The sequence below is a fragment of the Mus musculus genome, chromosome 15 (assembly GCF_000001635.26).
Source record: "Mus musculus strain C57BL/6J chromosome 15, GRCm38.p6 C57BL/6J".
In the NCBI taxonomy this organism is placed as follows: domain Eukaryota; kingdom Metazoa; phylum Chordata; class Mammalia; order Rodentia; family Muridae; genus Mus; species Mus musculus.
The window spans coordinates 69962666-69981472 of record NC_000081.6 but is presented as its reverse complement, the minus strand read 5'-3'; the positions used below and the strand labels follow the sequence as shown (position 1 = coordinate 69981472).

Here is an 18807-nt window from a genome sequence, read left to right as displayed (position 1 = left end):
CAGGACCAATGCTGGGTCAGAGTTTGGTGTTTGGGGGAGGGAGGGAAGGACTGAAGCCCTGAAGGCCAGCAGAAAAATGGAAACAGGCAACCTTGGGAGGTAGGAGGTGGGAGGACCCTCTACAATGTACCAGGGATCTGGGAGGTGATAGACACTCAGGTCTCAAAGGGAGGGACGATAGATAAAAGGCCCTATATTGGGTAGAGAGAACTTATAGAGCCCATCTCCAGTAGAAAGACAGAGCATCAAGTGGATGAATGGTGTTGCCATCCCACAGTCAAACTCTCTGAACATCAGATTTTTTTAAATAAGAAAATTGTCATAGATGAACTTCAACGATGGTCTGCTTTATAATAATTACTTGTTACTTATTCAAAACAGTTGTTTCTTTTTCAATTACATTAAGCTGCTACTAATAACATGCCATGGTTGTAGTGAAGGCACATGCCACCTGTCTCAGCATTATGATATGTTCTGCAGAGTGGAGTGGTATATCAGATTTACTACTTTATATAAGATGAATGCTGCACCATTTTCCTGGAGTGATATAAGTTCATGTTCCGTTTTATATCCTACAAGAAGAATTATCCCTCTCATTGTAAAAGCCTCGATGTGGAAGGCCAATCATGTTTACCTTTTTCTTGGTTAGACTTCACTAAGTGTATAAAGGAGCATCTGACAACATATTCATTTTTAGTGTTTTCTTTTTTTATCTGTGGCCTTGGGCATTACTTGGCCTGCATGCAAAGAAAAAAAAGAAAAAGAAGAAGAAGCAGCAGTTATACTTAGGCAAGTATTTTCACTACTTACTAGCCACATTTTTCCACAAGTTAGTGGCTAGACCCTCCTTCTTACTCCCAAACATTTACAAACTTAATACTACCTGGTGATTAGGGAAGCTCATAATGATAGTGTGCTATTCTGTATTCCAAACTTCTGAGTTTTGCTAAGCTTGGTAACTTATTCGATGGAGCATATTTCAAAACATGGGGAATTGAGAATATTCCATTCAAAGACGGCAATATATAAATGATTTCTCTATACAGTGTTTTTTTTTTTTTTTTTTTTTGGAGTATGCCAATACTCTTTGGAGATTTCATGACCTCACATTACATCCTCAGCTATATAATAAAATTACTTCCATTTTCTCCCTTGTTCAGGGGATATGGGATGGACTTCATCACAACACACACACACACACACACACACACACACACACACACACACATGCATGCACACACGCACACACTCCAATCAAGTTGTTGGCATTTAATGCTAAGTAGGGTACTGGGAGAATTCATGCTTTAGCATTGGCTCTTGATTAACATAGGCTGGAAGAGAAAAGGCAAAAGATCATTTCCTGTTGAAATGTTCATGATGTACTAACAAAATATTACTTTCATTAAATTCTAAGATATGTCTACATATTTTTTATCATGCAATAAACCTAATAAATGTATCCAGAGCACTTCTTTGCTGCTTGATGTTTTATCTTGTCAGGTTTTGCTTTTGAGACAGATTGTTGCTATGTAGCCTGGATTGTTTTGAATTTTCAACCGTCCTGCCTCAGCATAAGAATTGCAGTGAGAGTTACTAAATCACTGTATATACAGCATTAACTGTACAAGACTACATAGTAAACAATGTTGGTATTAAACATAAACACTGCTTTTTCACTTTCCCAGCAAACCCTGTGTCTCTTTTCTCTCAATAGCAGTTGTATTTAGAATATCAGTGACTTGGCCCAAACTGTGTATACCCAGATCAGTATGTGTCAGCAGCCACTGAAGAATAGGCTAGGTGAATCTGTCTTTTTAAATGGAATAATCTACATACATTTCCAGTATTGATATGTGAATTTACAAATAAAGTATGGGAAAGTATTTATCAGAAGACAACCTATATATTTTGAAACATTAATTTGTTATGAAATTATTGACAATATCTACAAAAATTCTCCATGTATAATTAGAACTGTTACTGGTTGGAAAGATGTGTAAATCTGTAGACTAATGTTTTTAAATGATCAGCACAGGATACTAAGAAATCCTGCATGGGTTAAAACTGTATTCCACATGTAAAATAGAGTAGTAGACACACTTGTGACCCAAGAATGTTGCCTAGATATTGTTGTACTGAACATAATGTTAGGAAGTTCATGATTATCTAAAATGTTCTTAAAACGAAGTGTTTCTTTGTACACATATATCTTCTCAATATGAGGTTGACTGGATATTTTTCTCATAACACAGAGCTGGCAGCACACTGGATACAAAACATACATAAAAGTCAATCTACTTTCTGTTAAGTATTACAAGTTAATTTAAAAATTAATTAAATGTCAGTCCTATCTCAAAGTACTTATTTTTTTCCAAAAATTATGAAAATGGAAAGCACTGTTTAAAAATACAACAGATACATGTAATTAATATAATGGTTAATATGATTAACACACAATGATTTTTCAGTAAATACATGGCAAATTAAATTAAATTTTATTATTCACTAATTTTCAATAAATTAATCTTATGTAAATTTATTTCTTCTAGGACACTTACCAAAGAGATTTTGAGCTTATACTATTTGAGAAACATGATGCTACTTTAAAGCATATTATTAAATTTAAGAAATATTACCTTATCTTTTTCTTATGAGTATGCAGCCATTAAAACACAGAAGATGAAAGTAGGAAGGCATATTTTTCTACTTACTGTTACTTTCTTATCTAATGTATGAGAATTGATGATCATAAAGATTTAGAATTTGTCAAAAGTGCTCAAAGATTCAATCAGTCTTCAGATTGGCTCATTTTTCCTCCAAATTAGAGAGTAATGATTGCTTCAAGATATCATAGGTTTTACTGGCTATTGCGATATAAATTGACATGCTATAAAGTGAACATTAATTTAGTTGTCAAAAAGGCTTATATACACTCATATCTCTGTACTAGGTCACATCCATTGTAAGATTCAAATATGCTGTAAATATCATTTGGAACTAAAAACTAACAGAAGTAAATCTAATAAAACTAACAACCACAATGTTGCTCACAACATTATTTTGAAAACTAAGAAACTGGGAATATATCTAAATATACTCTGGGGGTTAGATAGATGGCTCACTGCTTGAGATAGCTTGTTATACTGGCAGAGAACCTTAATTGCATACCCACCAGTTCCTATATCTTGAGTTAAGGTGATGTAACACATACTTCTGGCCTCTACACTCAACCACACACACACACATACACACACACACACACACACACACACACACACACATTCACTCACATATGCACATGTACACATGATGCACTCACACATCAGAAATAAAAGTAAAGTAAATCATTGAAAAATGAAAAATATTCTGCTATATACGGAAAGTGGAATTTGTGTTTACCATCAGAAAAATTATACCTGCAAAGTATTTTTAGCCCCCCCCCCCCGAAAAAAAGAAAGTTACATTAAGTTCAAAGGTGGTCGTGGTTAAACAATACTCAAAGAGAAAATGCTTCTTTTAAAAACCAGAAACACATTGAACACATTATACACTAAGCTTAAATTTTTGAAGAAAAATATCAACATTAAGGAAACAATTTTAAGGAAAAGGGGAGTAAAGGAATGAAACAGAGGTATTGATGAATGAATAATGTCATTTATGAATGAATGAAAATTGGAGAAGCCGGCATTCAGGGAGGGCTCTAACCCTGGGACTCAGGTGAGAGTGTCATCTTGTATTCTGGCTCTCTCTGAGACCAGTCTGCTCAGGAGGGCTTGTGAACCCCAGAAGCAAGAGAGCTTCTTGGACAGGGTCCTTTTGGGCCTTCATCCTCAGCCAGCAGGCAAAGCTGGGACCCAAACCTCTGGGCACCTTCACTGCCAGAAGAGAATCTGCCTCCAGGGAGGGCTCTGATCCCAGGACTCAGGTGAGAGCACCATCTTGTATCCCAGGTCTCTCTGCTCTGGAGAGCATGCAGGCTGCAGAAGCAGCAGAGCTTCTTGGGCAGGGTTCCTTTGGGACTTCCTTTTCAGCCAGGGGGCAGAGCTGAGACCCAGACCTCTGTGCACCTTCCCTGAAAGAGAAGAGTTTGCCTACAGAGAGAGTTCTGATCACTGGGACTCAGGAGAGAATTGGAATCCTAAGAGTGCTGACAGAGGCTAACAAAATCACAGGAGGAAAAAGCTCCAGCCAGAGATAGCTAGAGCATCTAACTCCAGAGATTACCAGATGGTGAAAGGCAAACATAAGAATCTTACTAACAGAAACAAAGAGCATTCAGCAGCATCAGAACCCAGTACTCCTAAAAAAGCAAGTCCTGGATACCCCAAAATACCTGAAAAGAAAGATTCAGATTTAAAATCATATCTCATGATGCTAGTAGAGGATTTTAAGAAGGGTATTAATAACTCAATTAAAGAAATACAGGAGAACACTGCTAAACAGGTAGAAGCCCTTAAAAAGGAAGCATAAAAATCCCTCAAAGAATTACAGGAAAACACTGCTAAACAGGTAGTGGAATTGAAAAAAACCATCAAAGATCTAAAAATGGAAGTAGAAATAATAAATAAAACCCAATGGAAGGCAATTCTGGAGATAGAAATCCTAGGAAAGAAATCAGGAACCATAGATGAGAGCAACAGCAACAGAATACAAGAGATGGAAGAGAGAATCTGAGGTGTAAAAGACTCCATAGAGAACATGGACACAACAATCAAAGAAAATACAAATGCAAAAAGATCCTAACTCAAATCATCCAGGAAATCCAGGACACATTGAGAAGACCAAACCTTAGGATAATATGTATAGTTGAGAATGAAAATTTTCAACTTAAAGGGCCGTAAATATCTTCAACAAAATTATAGAAGAAAACTTCCCTAACCTAAAGAAAGAGATGCCCATGAACATACAAGAAACCTACAGAACTCCAAATAGACTGGACCAGAAAAGAAATTCCTCCTAACACATTATAATCAGAACAACAAATGTACTAAATAAAGATACAATATTAAAAGCAATAAGGAGAAAAGGTCAAGTAACAAATAAAGGAAGACCTATTAGAATTACACCAGACTTCTCACCAGAGACTATGAAAGCCAAAAGATCACAGAGAGATATTATATAGACCCCAAGAGAACACAAATGCCAGCCCAGGCTACTAAACCCAACAAAACTCTCCTTTAACAAACCTAAAAGAAGATAGGTACAAGAATAGAATTTCAACCTTAACAACAAAAAAATGGGAAGAAATAATTACTTTTCCTTAATATCTCTTAATATCAATGGACTCAATTACCCAATAAAAAGACATAGACTAACAGACTGGTTATATAAACAGGACCCAACATTTTGCTGCAGACAAGAATCTTACCTCAGGGACAAAGACAGACACTACCTCAGAGTAAAAGGCAGAAAACAATTTTCCAAGCATATGGTCCAAAAACACAAGCTGGAGTAGCCATTCTAATATTACATATAATCCACTTCCAACTCAATTTATCCAAAAAGACAAGGAGGTGCTCTTCATACACATCAAAGGTAAAATCTTCCAAAATAAACTCTCACTTCTGAATATCTATGCTACAAATGCAAGGGCATCCACATTCATTAAAGAAACTTTAGTAAAGCTCAATGCACACATTGAACCTCACAAAATAATAGTGGGAGACTTCCAGACCCCACTCTCATCAATGGACAGATCCTTGAAAGATAAACTAAACAGAGACACATTGAAACTAAGAGAAGTTATGAAACAAATGGATTTAACAGGTATCTATAGAATATTTTATCCTAAAACAAAAGAATATACTTTTTTTCAGCACCCCCATGGTACCTTCTCCAAAATTGAGCATATAATTGGTCACAAGACATGCCTCAACAGATATAAAAATATTGAAATTATCCAATGCATCCTATCAGATCACCACAGCCTAAGGCTGATGTTCAATAACAACATAAATAATAGAAAGCCAACATTCACATGGAAGCTGAACAACACTCTACTCAATGATAACTTGGTCAATTTCTTTGAAGAAGAACTAAAGAAAGAAATTAAAGACTTTTTAGAGTTTAACGAAAATGAAGCCACAACATACTCAAACTTATGGGACACAATGAAAGCAGTTGTAAGAGGAAAACATATAGCTCTGAGTGCTGCCAAAGAGAAACTGGAGAGAGCATACACTAGCAGCTTGACAGCACACCTAAAAGATCTAGAACAACAACAACAACAACAACAACAACAACAACAACAACAACAAGAAGCTGAATTCACCCAAGAGGAGCAAAAGGCAGGAAATAATCAAACTCAGTGCTGAAACGAACCAAATGGAAACAAAAAGAAATATACAAAGAATCAACCAAACCAGGAGCTGTTTTTTTTTTTTTTTTTTTTTTTTTTTTTGAGAAAATCAACAAGATAGATAAACCCTTATCCAGATTAACTAGAGGACACAGGGACGGTATCCTAATTAACAAAATCAGAAATGAAAAGGGAGACATAAAAACAGAACCGGATGAAATCCAAAACATCATCAGATCCTACTACAAAAGGCTATACTCAACTCGAAAACCTCGATGAAATGGACAATTTTCTAGACAGGTAACAGGTGCCAAATTTATTTCAGAATCAGATTAACTATCTAAACAGTCCCATATCCCCTAAAGAAATAGAAGCAGTCATTAAGAGTGTCCCAACCAATAAAAGCCCAGGACCAGATATGTTTAGTGCAGAGTTCTATCAGACCTTCAAAGATCTAATTCCAATTCTCCTTAAACTATTTCCCAAAGTAGAAACTGTAGCCTCCCCTATCCTTGAGTAGGCTGGCTCAGATCTTGCTGCCACTGTGAATGAGACCACTGGAGTGGAGCGTTCTGACCTAGATGGCTTTATTGTTCTGTCACCTGCCACTGCTCTTCTACAAGATGCTGCTACTGCTGAGAGGCTAAACCTGTTTCCTGAGATGTTCTTGAGAGAGCTGACAATGTATGTACTTGGTGACCTAATGCTAACAGACTAGTGCTAACAACTTAGCAACAAAGCATCAAGAAGGCTGGCATGACATGTCAGCAAGATTTTGCTGAATGGAACCTGATATAGCTGTCTCCTATGAGGCAATGCCAGTGCCTGGCAAATACAGAAGTGGATGCTCACAATCGTCTATTGGATGGAACACAGGACCCCAGATGAATGAGCTAGAGAAAGTACCCAAGAAGCTGAAAGGGTCTGCAACCCTATAGGTGGAACAAAAATATGATCTAACCAGTACCCCCAGAGCTTGTGTCTCTAGCTGCATATGTAGCAGAAGATGGCCTAATTGGCCATTAGTGGGAGGAGAGGCCCTTAGTCTTGCAAAGATTCTATATAGGGGAGTGTGTGGGTTGGGGAGTAGGGCGGGAGAAGGGTATAGGGGACTTTCGGAGAGCAACCTAGAAAAAGGGATAGCATTTGGAATGTAAATGAAGAAAATATCTACTAAAAATTAACTTTAAAAAAAAGAAGAAAATTGGAAGTTGTTCTACATGAAGACCTAGCTATACCACTCCTTGGCATTTACCAAAAAGTTGCTCTACCATAGCCCAAGGACACATGGCCCACTCTGTTCATAGCATCTTTATTCATAACAGTCAGAAACAGGAAACAACCCAGATGTCCCTCAACCAATGAATATATACAGAAAGATGTGGTACATTTACACAATGGAATGCTATTCAGCTATTTAAAACCAGGACATCATGAATTTTGCAAGCAAATGGATGCAACTAGAAAACATGATCCTGAGTAAAGTAACACAAACCCAAAGAGATGTACATAATATGTACTCACTGATAGTGGTTATTTGCCAAAAAGTTCAGGATATCTATGATACAACCCATAGACCCAAGAAGTTGATCAGGAAAATAGACCCAAGTGAGGAAGCTTCAATCTTCCTCACTTGAACAAAGTAGTCATGGGAGGCTGAGAGAGAGAGGGATCTGGGTGAGTGAGGGGAGGGTTTGGGGAATAGGGGAGCAAGGTCAGGCATGGGGAGAGAGAAATGAGAGTCTGAGAGGGCCAGGAAAATACATGGAATTATGCAGCTACCAGAAGTTGGGAATGGGGGAATTCTCTAGGAAGTACCAGAGAACCAGGATGGTAGACTCCCAGGAGTCAAGCAGGTGACCTTAGCTGAAATGCACAACAGTTGGGATATGTCAGCTGAAGAGACCACCTCCACAAGTCAGACATAACCTCCAGTGGAGAAATGAGGGCAGCAACCCACCCACAAAACTTTTGACCCAAAATTGGTCCTGTCTAAAAGAAATGCAGGAATAAAGATGGAGCAGCAACTGAAGGAATGACTGAGCAGTATCTGGACAAGTTGCCATGGGTCTGCCCAGCACCTAACTGAAACAGATGCAGATACCCACAACTAAATGTTAGGTGGAGGTTGGAAACTCTTACGGAAGAGTTGGGTGAAGGATTGAAGCCACTGAAGAGGACGGAAACTCCACAGAAAGACCATCAGAATCAATTAACTTGAACCATGAGAAGCTCTCAGAGTGTATTTCTTTTACCCAGAAATGGATAGCAGTTTGCATAACTTGATCAGTGTGTGAATATGACGATGAGATGTGGAAATAATTTGTCAGCAAAGAGAGTTTGATTTACTATTCTCACAGTGACTCAGTGAATGGTAGACTATGATTATTGTCGATAAAATATGTTAAATACTTCACTCAATTTAAAACCAAATAATTTAGATGCAATCCTCACTTTGCATAGGGGAAAGAGATAATACTCTGGATCTTGTAGGAACTTCGGTTTCGTTTACATAGATGCCAGTATTAACACTGGTCCCAGTCTGGAGAACAGGCATCACACACTCTAAGTGGTCACCAAACCACAGAAATGATAGATACCATTTGGCAGAATCAAATAGGAAGAAAAGTCTTGACATTTAGTATGAGCAGTGTCTGTGTTCCCTAGCCAATATGCACTTGCCCACAATCAAGCAGCGCCTCTGTTCACTAGCCTACTCTCTGACAGAATTTGTTTTTACGTTTGGTCATTTGGCTTCTCTTATTAGTGGAGATAGTGCCGGGATGAATTATCAATGTGGTTCCCTGGATTTTATGTCTCATTTCTTCTAAAATGCATGTATCCCTGCAACAAATAAGTGAGAAATCCAATATAGTTCCTTTCTGTAAGGGATTGTTGAGGGGATTTGGTGGATTTTCTGGTAAGTCGAAGGAAAATACCCTTTGAGAGGGTTTCCCCTGCATTTTTCTCTACCCAGATTCTCTCTGACTTCATCCCTAAGTTCTGATAAGTTATCATCAGTGTCACATGATCTGTCTACAGCAGGATAAGACCTGAAGGGATGTAATACCACAGAGTTATTTACTAGCTGGATACTCATGATGCCTAGAAGTGGCTCAAAAGCGAGGACAAGGGATTTAAGTAAGAAAATGGAAAAATAGTGTTCAAATACAAATTCTCTATGTGCAAATGCTGTAAGAAATGGGTATTGCTCAAGCACTGCCCCTTGGACACCTCTAAGTTCTCAGACAGAAATTTTAAGTGTGAGCTCTGGTATTCTGATCGAATTTTAAATCATTCTGAAATAATTGTAAGACTTCAAATCTGATAAAATCAACAACCTAGTGACCCAACCTTGAATACTCACTGAAGTACCGACCTGCCCATGGTGGTGGTCTTGGCTCCAGGGTATGGTTGTTGCATAGAATCCAGGAATCACAGAACTACTCCTGCAGCAACAGAAATCAATAGTAGTGCATAGGTGCCAGAGTTGTTGTGAGAGCTCACAGCTGATTAAGACTCTTGCTTGGGTCATAGATGCTGAAGGCATAACTAGAGGTTGAGAGAAAAGTTTCTATTTCATCTTCTGCCTTCCTACCAAGTCTTACCATGGAAAGGACCTGAGGAATATATGTAAACATTTCTACCTCCCTGAAATTGAGAAATCACAAAAGTACACAACTGAGACCTAAGATGACAAACTAATAATTAACACAGTTCCTGTAAAAAGGCTGATTGAATTTCTTGTACTGCTGTTAACTTTGCAAGCCACTACTACTATTTAAAAGAGCATTCTGAGGCCCCTACTCTCCCATTCCAAGTGCCAAATGTAATAAAAGGCACTATCTTAAATTTCAATGTCAGAGAAATAATCTTTTTTTTTTTAATAGACAGTACCAAAAAAGTAAAGTATGTGAATAAAAAGTGCATATAAAATATGTGGTGCATCCAAAGTCCAAGTAATGGATACAACATGTTTACTAAGTTATACCTTGTTGCTTCTCAGAAAATCAAATTGTAACTGGGCATTCTGTAGTTTCGTTTTTTAACAGTGTTGATGGTATTCCATAGAGGCTTGTGAATATTGCAAAGGGTAATGATTCCCCCCAGAGATTCACAATAACATTTTACCACAAATTTCAACTTCCTCAGTAGATTTTGCTAAAGACACTAGAATCTAACTCACCAAGTACTTATGTGTGCCAGGTACTAAGAGAAATCCTGAAGATCTAATACCATGGCAGATGGTGAACACTATAACACTCTATCCTGTAATTTATAATTGAAATGTTTGTTTCTTTATCTCTTAGAATTTTGGAGGACATTAGATCTTAAACAAACCTTTACCTTGAACTATGAAGAGCCTGGCCCATGCAATACTCAGTCAAGGGGTTTAAGGACGCCACCTTCACTGACTAAATAACAGAAAGGTACACACCAAGCTCCTTCCTTGCCACCAACAGGGTGCTCTGAAGGGATACCTTAGTAGCAAAACTGCTTAGAATCAGTTGGGCCATTGTTATGAGGGTTTGCAAGATCAGCCTCTTCCTTTGCTGAACCACATTTGCATGGACCCCCCTACAGATACATCGTAGGCATGAAACTTCAGCAACAGTTTTCTAAAAGTCCAGTTGGCAAATGTGAATAAGTACGAGCAGTAACTGTTCTCAGATGTCAAAAAGGATCTATTTGGGCTACAAAACAAAACATCTTTAATTTTGAATCTAGTTTGTTTTCTTTCCTCATTATGTTCTTGGCTCACAGCAGGACCATGCAACACAAATATTAAATGACTTACTGGATAAGAGATTGGGTAACCAAATGAATGATCTATAAATATGAGGCAGTCACATAACAAAGGCTCGACATTAACTCCATTTGGCTGGAAAAATAGTTTGCAAATTGAGGAATTTTCATTAAGTAAAGCTTTTCTATATCACTTTTCAACTCACAAAATATCATCTCAGATGAAAAACACACCTTTTTTTTTCTTTATTGATTTTTTATTTACATTTCAAATGTTATTTCCTTTCCTGGTTTCCCCTCCAGAAACCTCCTATCCTATCCCCCCTCCTTCTTCTATGAGGGTACTCCCCCACCTACACACCATCACCTACCTCCCTGCCCTTGGGGAACTAATTTAACTTCGTTTCTATATAACTTAAAACTATATATGTTCAAGTATAAGAAAAACAAGAAAACACTTTGAAGGAATAGAGAATAATCAATACATGCTGCAGGCTCTCCTATTATTCTTAATATTCCAATATCTTGCTGCAGCACATCTGGCTAGATCAGAAGCACTCTGAGACTTTATGGAATGACTCTTGATACAAATTGTTGTAAGTGGACATGATATTGGAATCTCAGGTGCTAATCCCCAGGAAAAGTCAAGAATTTTGTCTTTTCATCATGTCCTTTAAATCTACTCTTACACTGTATGATTTTGTTAAAAACATCTTTATCTCAGCAATGTCTTTGAGATTTGTCCATGTATCAACAGCTTGTTTTCCTTGCTGTATAGAACTGGATGATATAAATGTATTACAAATAATTTATAAACTCACCCATTAAAATACATTCAAGATGTTCATGGTTTTTGGGGTAATAAAAAACTAATATACATTATGTGAGACCTTATATGAGACCATGAGTTTTATTTATCTGCAGCAGGATTGATGAACTACAATTGTCAGTCATAGAGAGGGGAGTAATGCTAAGAACAAGGACTCAGCTTTCCAGAAGAATTTATCATTTCTGTATTTCCAGCAGTGATGAACAATACTTCCAGTTTCCTATTGTTTTAGATGTGAACCCACATATCCAGTTTCTACACATCTTTGCAAGCCCCTGATATTGTAGCTTTCGTAGCTTAATGTTTTCATTCTCTTTTTGTGCTCACACATGCAGTTCCCCATTGGCTCTTGAGTGAAGCATACCTTCCCTTACAGGTTCATGTTCCTGAATCTGACCAATTAATGCAGTTGGTTAAATGGTTCTCGTTTTCTTTTTTTTCCCTATTTTTTATTAGGTATTTAGCTCATTTACATTTCCAATGCTATACCAAAAGTCCCCCATAAGCCCCCCACTCCCATACCCACCCACTCCCCCTTTTTGGCCCTGGCGTTCCCCTATACTGGGGCATATAAAGTTTGCAAGTCCAATGGGCCTCTCTTTGCAGTGATGGCCGACTAGGCCATCTTTTGATACATATGCAGCTAGAGTCAAGAGCTCCGGGGTACTGCTTAGTTCATAATGTTGTTCCACCTATAGGGTTGCAGATCCCTTTAGTTCCTTGGGTGCTTTCTCTAGCTCCTCCATTGGGGGCCCTGTGATCCATTCAATAGCTGACTGTGAGCATCCACTTCTGTGTTTGCTAGGCCCTGGCATAGTCTCACAAGAGAAAGCTATATCTGGGTCCTTTCAGCAAAAACTTGCTAGTGTATGCAATGGTGTCAGCGTTTGGAAGCTGATCATGGGATGGATCTCTGGATATGGCAATCACGAGATGGTCCATCCTTTCATCACACTTCCAAATTTTGTTTCTGTAACTCCTTCCATGGGTGTTTTGTTTCCCATTCTAAGAAGGGGCAAAGTGTCCACACTCTGGGTTCTCATTTTCTAAGCAGTGCATTGAATTCCACAAGTACTTTTGATCTTACTGAAGTCTAACTTATCAAGTTCTACTTCACAAATCATGAGCTGCTTAGAAGCATGTAATTGACAAGTTTTAGAGAATTTACAGTAATCTTTGCATTACTGATTTTATTTTATTTTCTCCATTTTGTTATGGATATGTTTGTGATTATAATGCCCCCATACTTGCTCTGTTGTGATTTCTAGCATGGTAATAACTCTTTTGGTAAATATTGTTTGTGCCTTCATGGAATCAGTGTTTTACTATTATATAATGAAAGGCATCCATGTTCATTAAATCTGGTTGTTTGATGGTGGCTTTTTTTTTCCATCTGCATTCAGTCATTCTCTGTCTGTGAATTCTAATCATTACTAAATCAGACATGCAAGTCCTGTCTCTAGTGGTCTACTTCCTGTCATTCTTTTTAGGACTGCCAGTTGCTCAATGATGCTTCAAGACCGTGTTAACATCATTACTATATCATGAGGCTCTGCCTGTAGGATCACTGTATGTTCTCAGAGAACTTTCTCTTTCATCTTCATGTAACACAGATATTTTCATTGTTCATATTTTTCCTGAAGTTTACATTGCCTGATGTTAGTAGAAACCTTGTGTTTCTTGTTTGTGCTTCTTGCATCCTCTCTACCTTTTTTCATTTTTTAAAACTACATATGCAGTTATATTAAACTATTTCTCAGGGGTGGCATGACCCTGTGTATCACATCCTTGATTAGCTTTGTCTTTTTAATTTCCTTCTGCTAATGCCCAAGTTTTAATAGGAATACTTAGCTAGTTATATTCAATGTAGGTCTCTTAAGGTTCACACTTCTGTTTACAGTTTTAATATTTACTTTCTATATGTCATTTCTAGCTTTTATTACAGACGATTTCCTTTTCTGCTTTCACTTAAATAATTTTAATAATTTTTTGCAGTCCATTTCAGTATATCTAGTTACAATGTTATTGAATTTTTCAGTTAATTTTAGTAGGGGTTCTCAGATTCTCATTTTATGTTTAATTTTGAATCTATTTAAAATAAATATTTTCTTATTTCTAAGAAAGTTATCAACATTTCATCTAGCAATGTAGTTCAATGGGTAAGAACACTTGTGTCCAAACAAACTGGTTCCCATGAATTATCCTCTCACATTCACAAGCACACTATGGCACACAAAAGACCACATACATAAATAAACACATATTCACAATTAATTAATGTTATTTTAGTGCTAGTGTCTTGTATACTAAAGCCCATCAAAAACATCACAACAGTTACAAGTATAGACTTTTAATCTTTTTTTTTTTCATTTTTTATTAGGTATTTAGCTCATTTACATTTCCAATGCTATAACAAAAGTCCCCCATACCCACCGACCCGCACTCCCCTACCCACCCACTCCCACTTTTTGGCTCTGGCCTTCCCCTGTACTGGGGCATATAAAGTTTGCAAGTCCAATGGGCCTCCTTGCAGTGATGGCCGACTAGGCCATCTTTTGATACATATGCAGCTAGAGACAGAGCTCCGGGGTACTGCTTAGTTCATATTGTTGTTCCACCTATAGGGTTGCAGTTCCCTTTAGTTCCTTGGGTGCTTTCTCTAGCTCCTCCATTGGGGGCCCTGTGGTCCATTCAATAGCTGACTGTGAGCATCCACTTCTGTGTTTGCTAGGCCCTGGCATAGTCTCACAAGAGACAGCTCTATCTGGGTCCTTTCAGCAAAATCTTGCTAGTGTATGCAATGGTGTCAGCGTTTGGAAGCTGATTATGGGATGGATCTCTGGATATGGCAATCACTAGATGGTCCATCCTTTCGTCACACTTCCAAATTTGGTCTCTGTAACTCCTTCCATGGGTGTTTTGTTTCCTATTCTAAGAAGGGGCAAAGTGTCCACACTTTGGTCTTCGTTCTCTTGAGGTTAATGTTTTTAGCAAATTATATCTTATATCTTGGGTATCCTAAGTTTCTGGGCTAATATCCACTTATCAGTGAGTACATATTGTGAGAGTTCCTTTGTGATTGGGTTACCTCACTCAGGATGATGCCCTCCAGGTCCATGCATTTGGCTAGGAATCTCATAAATTCATTCTTTTTAATAGCTGAGTAGTACTCCATTGTGTAAATGTACCACATTTTCTGTATCCATTCCTCTGTTGAGGGGCATCTGGGTTCTTTCCAGCTTCTGGCTATTATAAATAAGGCTGCTATGTGCTATTGGCACATGTGTCCTTTTACTGGTTGGGACATCTTCTGGATATATGCCCAGAAGAGGTATTGCTGGATCTTCTGGTAGTACTATGTCCAATTTTCTGAGGAACCGCCAGACTGATTTCCAGAGTGGTTGTACAAGCTTGCAATCCCACCAACAATGGAGGAGTGTTTCCCTTTCTCCACATCCTTGCCAGCATCTGCTGTCACCTGAATTTTTCATCTTAGCCATTCTGACTGGTGTGAGGTGGAATCTCAGGGTTGTTTTGATTTGCATTTCCCTGATGATTAAGGATGTTGAACATTTTTTCAGGTGCTTCTCTGCCATTCGGTATTCCTCGGGTGAGAAATCTTTGTTCAGTTCTGAGCCCCATTTTTTAATGTAGTCTATCTTCTTGAGTTCTTTATATATATTGGATATTAGTCACCTGTCCGATTTGGGATAGGTAAAGATCCTTTCCCAATCTGTTGATGGTCTTTTGGTCTTATTGACGGTGTCTTTTGCCTTGCAGAAGCTTTGCAATTTTATGAGGTTCCAACTTAGCATACAGAACTCTGGAGCTCAGTCAGTCTCTCATTTTCTGACATCTCCTAATTGCATGGTTTCAGCTAAGATTCCTTAGATGGGAAGTGAAGAAAAAAAATGTACAATACAATGTTCAGAGATAGAGAAACTAGGTAAGAGGCCAATGCACTGATTTGATGTTTGTCATTGAAAAGAACCCCTAAGAATCTAAATGTATACCTTGTAGAGTTAACAGAGGAAACATTAACCTGAAGACATAATTGTTGACACTGAAGATCTTCTAAGCTGCAGTTAGATAAAATGCTGGGGAAGCAGCATAAAGGACAAGGGGATCAGATGGCTCCTAAACTATACATTCATATAATAGAATTATGGAAATGGAAAATCATGGTAAAAAAAAATAATGGATAACTGTGGAAATGCATCACAAAAAAACTCTCAGAAACTACAAATTGAGTTTTATTGGTATAGGATAAACTGGAACAAATGGAATGTTATATAATGCCTAAGAAAGATGAAGAGTTTCTCATTTGATACATGGCTTGGTTCCCCCAGACACAACACTTGCAGAACCATTGCAGCTCTTCCCTTACGTCTTAACCTAAATTTCCCCACAATTGTGATATTTTCTCTATGCCATGGACCTGTTTCCTCAGTCCTCCTGAAACTGTATGACCTTTCAATTCAGAAGTGTTTCCAGTATCCTGCCTCTTAATAGGGATCCCTTGAATAGCAATATTAGAGAATATGTGAAATTTGAATGAAGAGACCAATTAAAAATTACGAAAGAAAAGAGAGTAGCAACTAAGAGAAAGGAAAAAAGGAAGGAAGGGAGAGAGGGAGGCAGGGAGGAAGGAAGGAAGGAGGGTATGCATGGAAGTAAATTTCACAATAAATCCATGATCTTGTAAAATTGCTGAACACTACAAAAACATTATTGCTCACAATGGGTACTTTGGACTTGAGCTAGAACCACAACTTTATGAAAGTTTATGGGAGGCAAGTATGCTGATCTCTCTGTGTTTGTTTATTGGTTGGTTTGTTGATTTGTATCATAGTGGCTTGAAGCTACTCTTAAGGTATTTCCTTCTGTACAAATCAACACATTCAACTATCACCTCTTTACCTTTTCCTACATCCTTTCCTCTCTTTCTTCCTTCAAATACCATGGATTGATTGGCCATCTATTGAAATTCCAATGCTGAGGAAGACTAGGTTTCATAACTCAACAATGCTATTTGGTAAAGACTACCCACATAATCTTTCACTATCAGAAAGATAATTTCACTCCTTCAATAAAATATGTGTAAGGTTCTCAAACAATGCAAATTTAGGACTAAGTGAATGACATTGTTATAGTCATTGGCACATGCTATCTACCCTCAAATATTCCTTATTCTGCATGTTGTCAGTCAAGAAACTTTGTCCTTTCAAACTCTATTCTACTAGAATGCTTCCAATCCTTAAACTTCAGATCAATTTATTACTGCAACCTATCTCTTAACAATAGTTCAACCTCTATTCTTTTTAGATAAAGTGAATTATCTCAGAACTTAAAGTTTCTCCCACACTTGCATTGTGAACAAGATCTTATTTTGAAATGCAATTATTAAATATTAGAAAAAACACATAATTTTGGGAAAACTAAACTATCTTTCTTTTCTCTTAATATTCCATAATCTAGTCTCACCATGGAATCACTGACTCTAGTATTCTCAACCCTCTATTAAACCCTCCATATTTTATGTTTCAGTTTCTTCTAGAAAGGCATCCTATTTTATTTCTATACCTAGTCATGGTAATAGAACATGACTCTAAGCAATGGTGTACCATGAAACATGCATACATGTTAGCCCAGAGTTTCAAGGTCAGTACCTTTACTAGTAGAAACATTAAAACAGAGGTTGAAGTAAAACCAAATGGAATTTAACTGCATTGCACAAAACAAACTGGAGTATAATAAATATTCCCAAGTCCCAATGGGAGCAGGATATAGTTAGAAGATGATCTAGAGTATTCAGTTATTCAAGAAAGGTGTCTCTTATGGAGAGGAAATAGAGTATGTTGTGAAGCAATGATGAGTATATGTCTGTATGTTTATAGAACACAGACCTGGGTTTTCCTATTGTGCTAGAGACTAATAACATTTTCTTCTGCATTGGACATTCTCTTTACCTATTCGGGTAATATTGGTTTAAAAGATTTGGTCAGAACCCTCTCTTTCAGGCCTAATTCAATTACAGTGGCTAATTTGGACAAATTTAACATACTGGAAAAGACAGAAATTCCAAACAAAATAACAAAGTTAACTTAGTACAGCCAACATAAAATTCCATAATCTATATTTCTTGAACTTATGACCTATGGGTACTCATTGTCAAATATTATTTTCATAAGTAATGAATTATACATTGCTATGAATTTAGAACCCCAATGATATTATGTGTTCATCTAAGGATAATTCTTAGTGACTTCCACCCACTAAAAACTAAGACGCCTGGCATCCATTTACAGTCATTTTCTGCTTTCTTATTTTGATTTCTGGTTTCATTAAGGTACAAGTATGTACGATAGTAGCAATGATCTACTAATTTTCAAAAGCGAGAACTATGAAGAGCCCTAATTCTTTCCATGAATTCTAAGCTTGAGAATTAGCTACTGTAGTAAACTGAGGTCTTCCCACACGAGATAAAACCTCTAAGAAATGTCTCTGTTTCTATTGTAGAGAAATTTCCTTGAAGCTATAATGTGACAGAATTCTTCACTGAACAAATTTGGTTAAACATTAACAAATAAATAAAAAGAAAGAAACAGGCTTACCTGCATATCTTTCTCAGAAACTAGAGCTGGTGGATGAGATGGCTAAGCAGGTGAGGCTGAATGCTGCCGGACCTGGAAATTAGATTTTAATTTCTGGAGCCCACTTGCAGAAGGACAAAATACTGTTTAAAAACTGTATTCTAATCTTTACTCTTATGCCATGCCACTTCTTGACGTGAACCCCTGCCACGTCCCCGTGCACATATGAGTACACACACACACACACACACACACACACACACACACACACACAATTTTACATGCTAATTTTATAATGTTAATAGAAAAGATAAGAGAGGTTGAGCAAATAGGAACAGTTT

The 18807-nt window shown here is 37.4% G+C and overlaps 1 long non-coding RNA gene across 1 annotated transcript in view; it reads right to left on the bottom strand.

Moving 5' to 3' along the window:
- The window catches only part of Gm19782 (predicted gene, 19782), a 153972-nt gene that overhangs the window by 96732 nt on the left and 38433 nt on the right, over nt 1-18807 (bottom strand). The window contains exon 2 of the long non-coding RNA NR_045071.1: nt 9678-9747. This is a non-coding gene — a long non-coding RNA (predicted gene, 19782). The remainder of the gene's footprint in view (nt 1-9677; nt 9748-18807) is intronic.